The following is a 7004-nucleotide window of genomic DNA, read 5'->3' as shown; positions in this document are numbered from 1 at the left end:
GGAAGGGGGCCGGGGGGAGGGGGTAAAATTTATTTTATTTTTTTTGAAAAAATTGACTTTTTTGTTTTTTGAAAATAAAAAATTTTTAGAGGTAGATTGGTGAAAGGTGGGGGAGGGGGGTATGTGGAGAGGAGTACATTCATGTTTTTGAACAAATTTGTTTAAATGGATTAGAACCATTCAGATCATATTTGACCAAATTCATATTTGCGCATATTATATTTGGATGGATTGTGATCCAACCCATTTTTTCTCATACCATATTCAACCCATGCAAATCCAATTCAATCCAACCGTTTGCCACCCCTAGTTCTTGGTGTACAAACAATCATAATAATACGAAAATCAATAAATAATCACTAATGACCCAGATTACCAACAATTCTATCAACCTTGGGTCATACCCATGATCCCCATATCCAGATTATGGTTTTTCCCACCATAATTCTCAGATCAAAACTCTTCCTTATCGATAATTACCCATTAGATTACATTCAACAAATTAAAAAACGAATTTGCGGAGTGAAAATTTTACTTTTAGCCTCAAAATGGTGGAAAATGTTAAGAAAAGCTCTGGGTTCCTTTATTAGCTCTCAATTTTGAAAATTGCAAAATAAAATATTTTTTGGGATTTATTTTCAACTTTAAGTAGCGTCTGCTCCGCCACAGCGACACCCACCCCGCTACAGCGGTCCTGCCATGGCGGCAGAAATTCTGCCTCAGCGACTTGCACAAAAACAATGAGCTATTTTAAGAATTTCAAATCCCTGTTTCACAACACAACTTTTACCAACGACATTCATAAACTACCCGTTCACGCTAAGATCAATACCGAAAGTTCTACTTGCCCGAATTCAATTCTGTAAAGTCATACGGGTTCCTTAACGACTTATCTATCTACTAATATGATCAAATTCATAATTATTTCACCCAATATTTATCATATTCTCCTAGACTTTAATGACTTCAATTTCGTTCAAATCTGGACTAGGTTGAAAAATTTCAAGTTACTACGAAAAAATATTTCTACCCAAAATTTTTCTCTTTTGGCTTTTCTGTAACGACGGAAACCGATCGTCACATTACAATATATCCCTACTCTTTTTCAAATAAAAAAAATTCTTAAAAGTAAATCTTCTTTGGATAAATCAGCAGACAACAAATGCATCGGTCATGATACATTTGTTATTCAGGAAACTTGCAGACACATAGCTCACGAATGAATCCAAGAGATGAGAGGTGTATTCGAGAGGAAATATGGATATATCCGAGAGGAGAGAGATTTATCCAAGAGAGGACAGAGATGTATTCAAGAGGGAGTAAAGATGTACTCGAGAGAGGATAGGGATGTATACGAGAGGAGATAGTGATGTATTTGACAGAGGATATGGATGTATCTGAAAGGAATTTTTTTTTAAAATGCTAGAAATTTTAGAAATTATAATAAAATAAGATGTGAATTCATATTTTAATTGAAAAGATAATTAATTATAATGGGCCCTTGAATGGGCCTTCAATTATCTAGTGTGTGTGCATGATTTATCAGTTAAGTAAAATCATAAGTCTTAATGATATCAATGCAATATATGATAATGTTACTATCACTTAATATCAGCCTTAATGAATTAAGGGTTTGAGAGAATGAGTATTTCTTGAATTACTTTGATTGGGGTATAAACATGTAATTATTTCGAGTTTTATGACCCAATTATTTAATTTTTCCATCATAAAGTATACCCGGAGACATTTAGATATCTTAAAAAATATTTATTTTTTTATTTTACTAGCAAATCAAAATTTATGAATAATGTTCTTTTAGTGATTCTTTTGTATCCTTTCATCTTATAGTTCATTTAGTATAAAGAAAGAAATTAAAATTTGTAATAGACTAAAGTATGATAGATATTTAAGGTATATTATCTTCTTTTGTTTTACATTGTCAGATTCGTTTATTCGAATATTTATAGAGATTGGATATCAATTTCATACATTTTTTTATTTTTTAATTTTTAACTTAGATTATGCAGTAAAATAACAATTATATATAAATTGGATATCAATTTTATACAAATTCAATACGAATTCTAAGGCACTCTTATTTCATATAATCTAAATTGTTGTTCATTTGGTTTTCAATTAATATCCAAAATTAAAAATGTTTAATGTTGAACCCAATTAATAGGCAATTTTTATATAACTGGTATCACAAAAATTATAATAGACAATTTGTAATTCATATGTTAAGTTTAACAAAGAATATAAATTATTTGGTATTATGTTTATGAGTTTTTTTTCAAATTTAACTCCAATAAAAATGTTGATATCTAAATTGTGTATTGTTAGTATCCAACTTGAGAAAATAAAGCATATTACTATAATTGGAAGAAAAAAGTAAATATTTAATATATCATCGAAAACTTAAAACAATAGGAAAAACGAATATATCCAAAATTTATAAAAGAACTTCTAATAATTAAGATTCTAAGCGCTAATCAACTATCTCAAATCAGATTTTTGTGGCTTGGTGTAGGGTTATTGCTGGTATCCGCGGCATGTTCTTTTGTCATGCGGGATCCATCAAAATTTGCTAGAAACAGTTTTATTTACTTCACTCTCACTAATTGCATCATCGTCGTTCTTTGTTTTTTCATACTGCCATATGATTGTGGTGTATCTTCAACGAAGATACTTTGTATCGATGTCAATGGAACCCTTATTAAAAACTTCATTGCTGATGTATTCAGCAAATAAACATATGTACATACTGTAATCACTGAAATAGAAATGAAATAAAAATAATTTTAAGAAATAACGTGAATTATATTGTATGATGAAATCACTAAAAATAGAAATACATACTTTGAATTCGAGTCTTGTTGAGACACATTTGTCAGATGCATGACTTCAAATATTAAGACAGTTTCATACCAATACTATTTCTCCTTCATACCACATTCATATAAAGATATTAGTTAGATGACAAACTTCATACAAATATTTAGATAGTTTCATACCAATATTATTACTGTGTCATATTACATTATAACTTTCCTGCTAAAAGGTGTATCAACTTCATACCAAAATTAAATCAGTATCATACCAATGTTAAAACATATTGCATACAACATTTCTAAACTAATATTAAGATATTTTCATACCAATATTATTCATGTTTCATTCCAGATTTATAGATATAATGAAAGATTTTAAATGATAACTTTCCTGCTAAAAGGCATATCAAGTTCATACCAAAATTAAATAAGTTTCATACAAATGTTAAACATTATGCATACCACATTGATAAACATATATTAAGTCAGATTCATACTAATCTCAAATATACTTCATACCTTTTTGACAAAAATATTAACCAAAACTAATATCGACTGCATGATAATAACTATACATATGTATGCTTATGTCACAGCATTTTCATGTTAAACATTAAAACAAAATTCATGGCACAAATAATATACATAAAGAAACTATTATAACAAAAATTCTACTAAATTTAATGATTGAAAAATAAATTTAAAAAAAAGTACCCTAACCACTTTTTGCCTTTTTTTATATTGAGATTTATGAAGCCTCCTCCTTCATAAATAAATTGAGTTTTCTTCTTCTTTCGTGTGATTTGCTTCTTATTTTGAGAAGTACCAACCTTTTTTTCTGGAGTTGTATTCGTGTTATGCGACGACGTTTGCGTCAGTATGTCAAACTTCGGAGGCTCTATTTCAACCTAGAGCTCGCTTCTAATCTGGGACTCTTCCTAGAAGTATGTTCTAATTTCTTCGACATGTTTAAACAAAAATCTTGAAAATTTGATTCCCCTTTCTGATTGTAGACTGAATATCCTCTTATTTAGGAGGCAATATTGAGATGTAAAAGCGGTTTGAATGGAAGATTCATGAGGTGAAAGAGACTAGAAGAAGCGTGGTGAAATAAGGGGTGTATGAAATTTGACGTGTAAAAGTAAAAAAGAACAAGAATGAAGGTAAATTTACTATAAAAGTGTAAAAGTTAATTATGGCAGGTTATTTATTTATATCATTTAATGATAAATATAAAATCATAAAATAGGGGTGTGTTAATTTGACGTGTAAAAGTAAAAAAGATACAAGAATCAATGTAAATTTTCTATAAATGTGTAAGAGATAATTATGGTAGATTATTTATTTATATTATTTAATAATAAATATAAAATTATAAAATACTGTGTATTTAATAAAGTAAACACTTAATTGATTTTAAATAAAATGTGAATTGTTATAACCCGTTATTAAACTGTTATAAACAAGAATACTTTAAAAGTAACTTTAAAAAATAAGTAATATTATCTCTTAAATGTATATGTGGTGTGATTTTTCCTAACAATTACTATGGTTCAATTCTAAATAAGTTGGGGTTGGTGATATGAAACCTAAGCAATAGTAATGACTATTCGGAGATAATGAGGAAAAATATTTATAATACTAACAATTTTAAGGTCATTTTTTACATATACACGATATAGCGTACTAAAAAAAAAATTGATAGAGGTTCATAAGAGAGGAGTCGAAGATCGTACATTTGAATTTAGTTAATTATTGTATTGTATAGACTTGATTTTTCACTTTACTTGGAAGTGTTGTTGTTCGAGACTTTTTGATCTCTTCTTTAACGTCTGATATTGTTCCTTAGAAGTTCCTGAAATTCAAAAAATTTCGTTACTTCTCACCAACTATTTCCATGGATACTTAAAATTTCTCTGACTCATAATATTTGTGCAACAAAAATGAAAAAAAAAGTATATATACTCCCCCCGTTCCATTTTATGTAAGATAGTTTAACTCGGCACAAAATTTAAAAAAGAAAGAAAGACTTCTAAAACTTGTGGCCCAAAAAGAATGATAGAAATTTGTGTGACTATAAATTATTTCATTAAGGATAAAATAGACATTTTATTGTTAAATTTTTACTTAATATAAAAATATGTTATTTTTTTTTAGATTGACTAAAACGGAAAGTGTCTCCCCATCTCAATAGAAAGACAACCTTGTTCTATACTTTCATCTAGACAAAAATCCTGTCTTCTAAGTAAGATATATTGGGACAGGCACTCTAGGATTTCAGAGAAACATTTTGTCTCAATATAAATTATTTTTTACAATATTTTGTATGTATCAAAAATACGGATATTATTGAATAGTTATATGTAAGCTTAATAATATCATGTGAAACACAGACAATTTACCTAGTTATAAATCAAGACAAAACTATGAAACAAGTTATAAGTTATAATTTTTATTTAAAAAAATGTAGAGCACGACTATTTTTAAATGATTTTATTTTTTAAATTGTAACAAGTAAAATTTTAAATTGTGCGTATAAGTTACTGAAATCTCATTAAATAACAAATGATCATTGAAGTATAATAATTTAAGCAATTTAAATTTAAACTCAGCATCGTATGTAATTGAAATTAAGGGGGGTGTATCTCAAACTAACTTTTTGAAAATATAATTATAGAATAGATAAATATTACACATATTACAGTCCATAAGATTTAAATGGAAAAGGCGTGAAAATTAGAACAAAAATCTAATGTTAAAATATTCAAGAGTAAACTAAATAATTAGATTTGTGTTATATTAATAAGAAGAGCACTTGATAAATTATATTCATCAAAGTGATAAACTAATATAATGTAGACATTAAAATTTTATCAGACTCTAATAGGTATTATACTTCTTTGAAAAGATATTTGGAGACCCTAGTTCAGTACTCATATAAAGTTACTATACTTCTTTGAAAAGACATCTCGAAATTTCATAGAGATTTTGAATACCTCAAATATTCCACAAATTCCAAATATTCATAAACAGATCAAATCCGAATCATCTTAATTCACGAATTACGCCAATATCTTATGAGAGAAGAATCAAGAGATCAACAAAATTGTACCCGCAATCTTGATGAATAAAATTATATTTTTTCATATTATTTTGTGATTGTAATTTATTTATGTCACTTTAAAATTTATTATAAACAAATTAGCACGCCCAGTAGTATCTAATTTGCCTTTCATTTCATCTCTCTCATAAATCAATCTGGAAATCAAAAGAAGAATGAGTACTTCAAATCTCATCTTTGAATTCCGTCTAGTCTACACTCTGATAAGCCTTGAAGCATGGAGCGTTTGCAGACATTGAAGTTTTGTGAGATTTCATAAGACGTTCAATTCGAACTGAACTCTACAAGGCGTATTCAATTTCAATTAGAAGTTTTTGAGGTATTCACTCATAAACCCTAGTTCAGTATCCCATATTAAGGATACCATATTCCTTTGAAAAGACATCTCGAAAATTTCATAAAGACATCTCATATATTTAACAAACTCGTGAAATATTCATACAGCAATCAAGTTCTAAACATCTTAGTTCAAAAAATACGCACTAGCAGCCATCGAATAATGAATATCAAGTCCAAATCATCCTAGTTTGAGAAATACGCTACTAACAGCCCTCAAATTATGTATATCAAGTTCAAATCATCTTAGTTTGAGAAATACGTCACTAACAACCATCAAATCATGTAGATAAAGTCCAAATCATCCTAAGTTAAAAAATGTCACAAATGCCCTCGAATCAATGAATAAATATAACTATCTTATGAGAGAAGAATCAAGGCAACAACAAAATTGTACCCGCAATCTTAATGAATAAAATTATGTTTCAATATTTTTTTTATTATAATTTTTTTTCACTTTAAAATTTGTTGCGAACATAAAACTCAACATTAACTATCTATTAATTTGAATGGTAAACAATGTAAATAATACAAAATATGAAACATTATTTGATAAATACATAATTTGTTATCATTATACATATTCACATTGATTTAGTTATTGAAACTAAGAGAAGGTGTGGGTACATATTTTAATATTATTCAATTGAACCTTTTTCCTAAGATAATACTATTTAACATTCTCAAATAAGATATTACATTCTAGAACACTTAAA

The sequence above is a fragment of the Solanum pennellii genome, chromosome 2, assembly GCF_001406875.1.
Source record: "Solanum pennellii chromosome 2, SPENNV200".
Taxonomy (NCBI): Eukaryota; Viridiplantae; Streptophyta; class Magnoliopsida; order Solanales; family Solanaceae; genus Solanum; species Solanum pennellii.
This window is presented reverse-complemented; position numbering follows the sequence as displayed.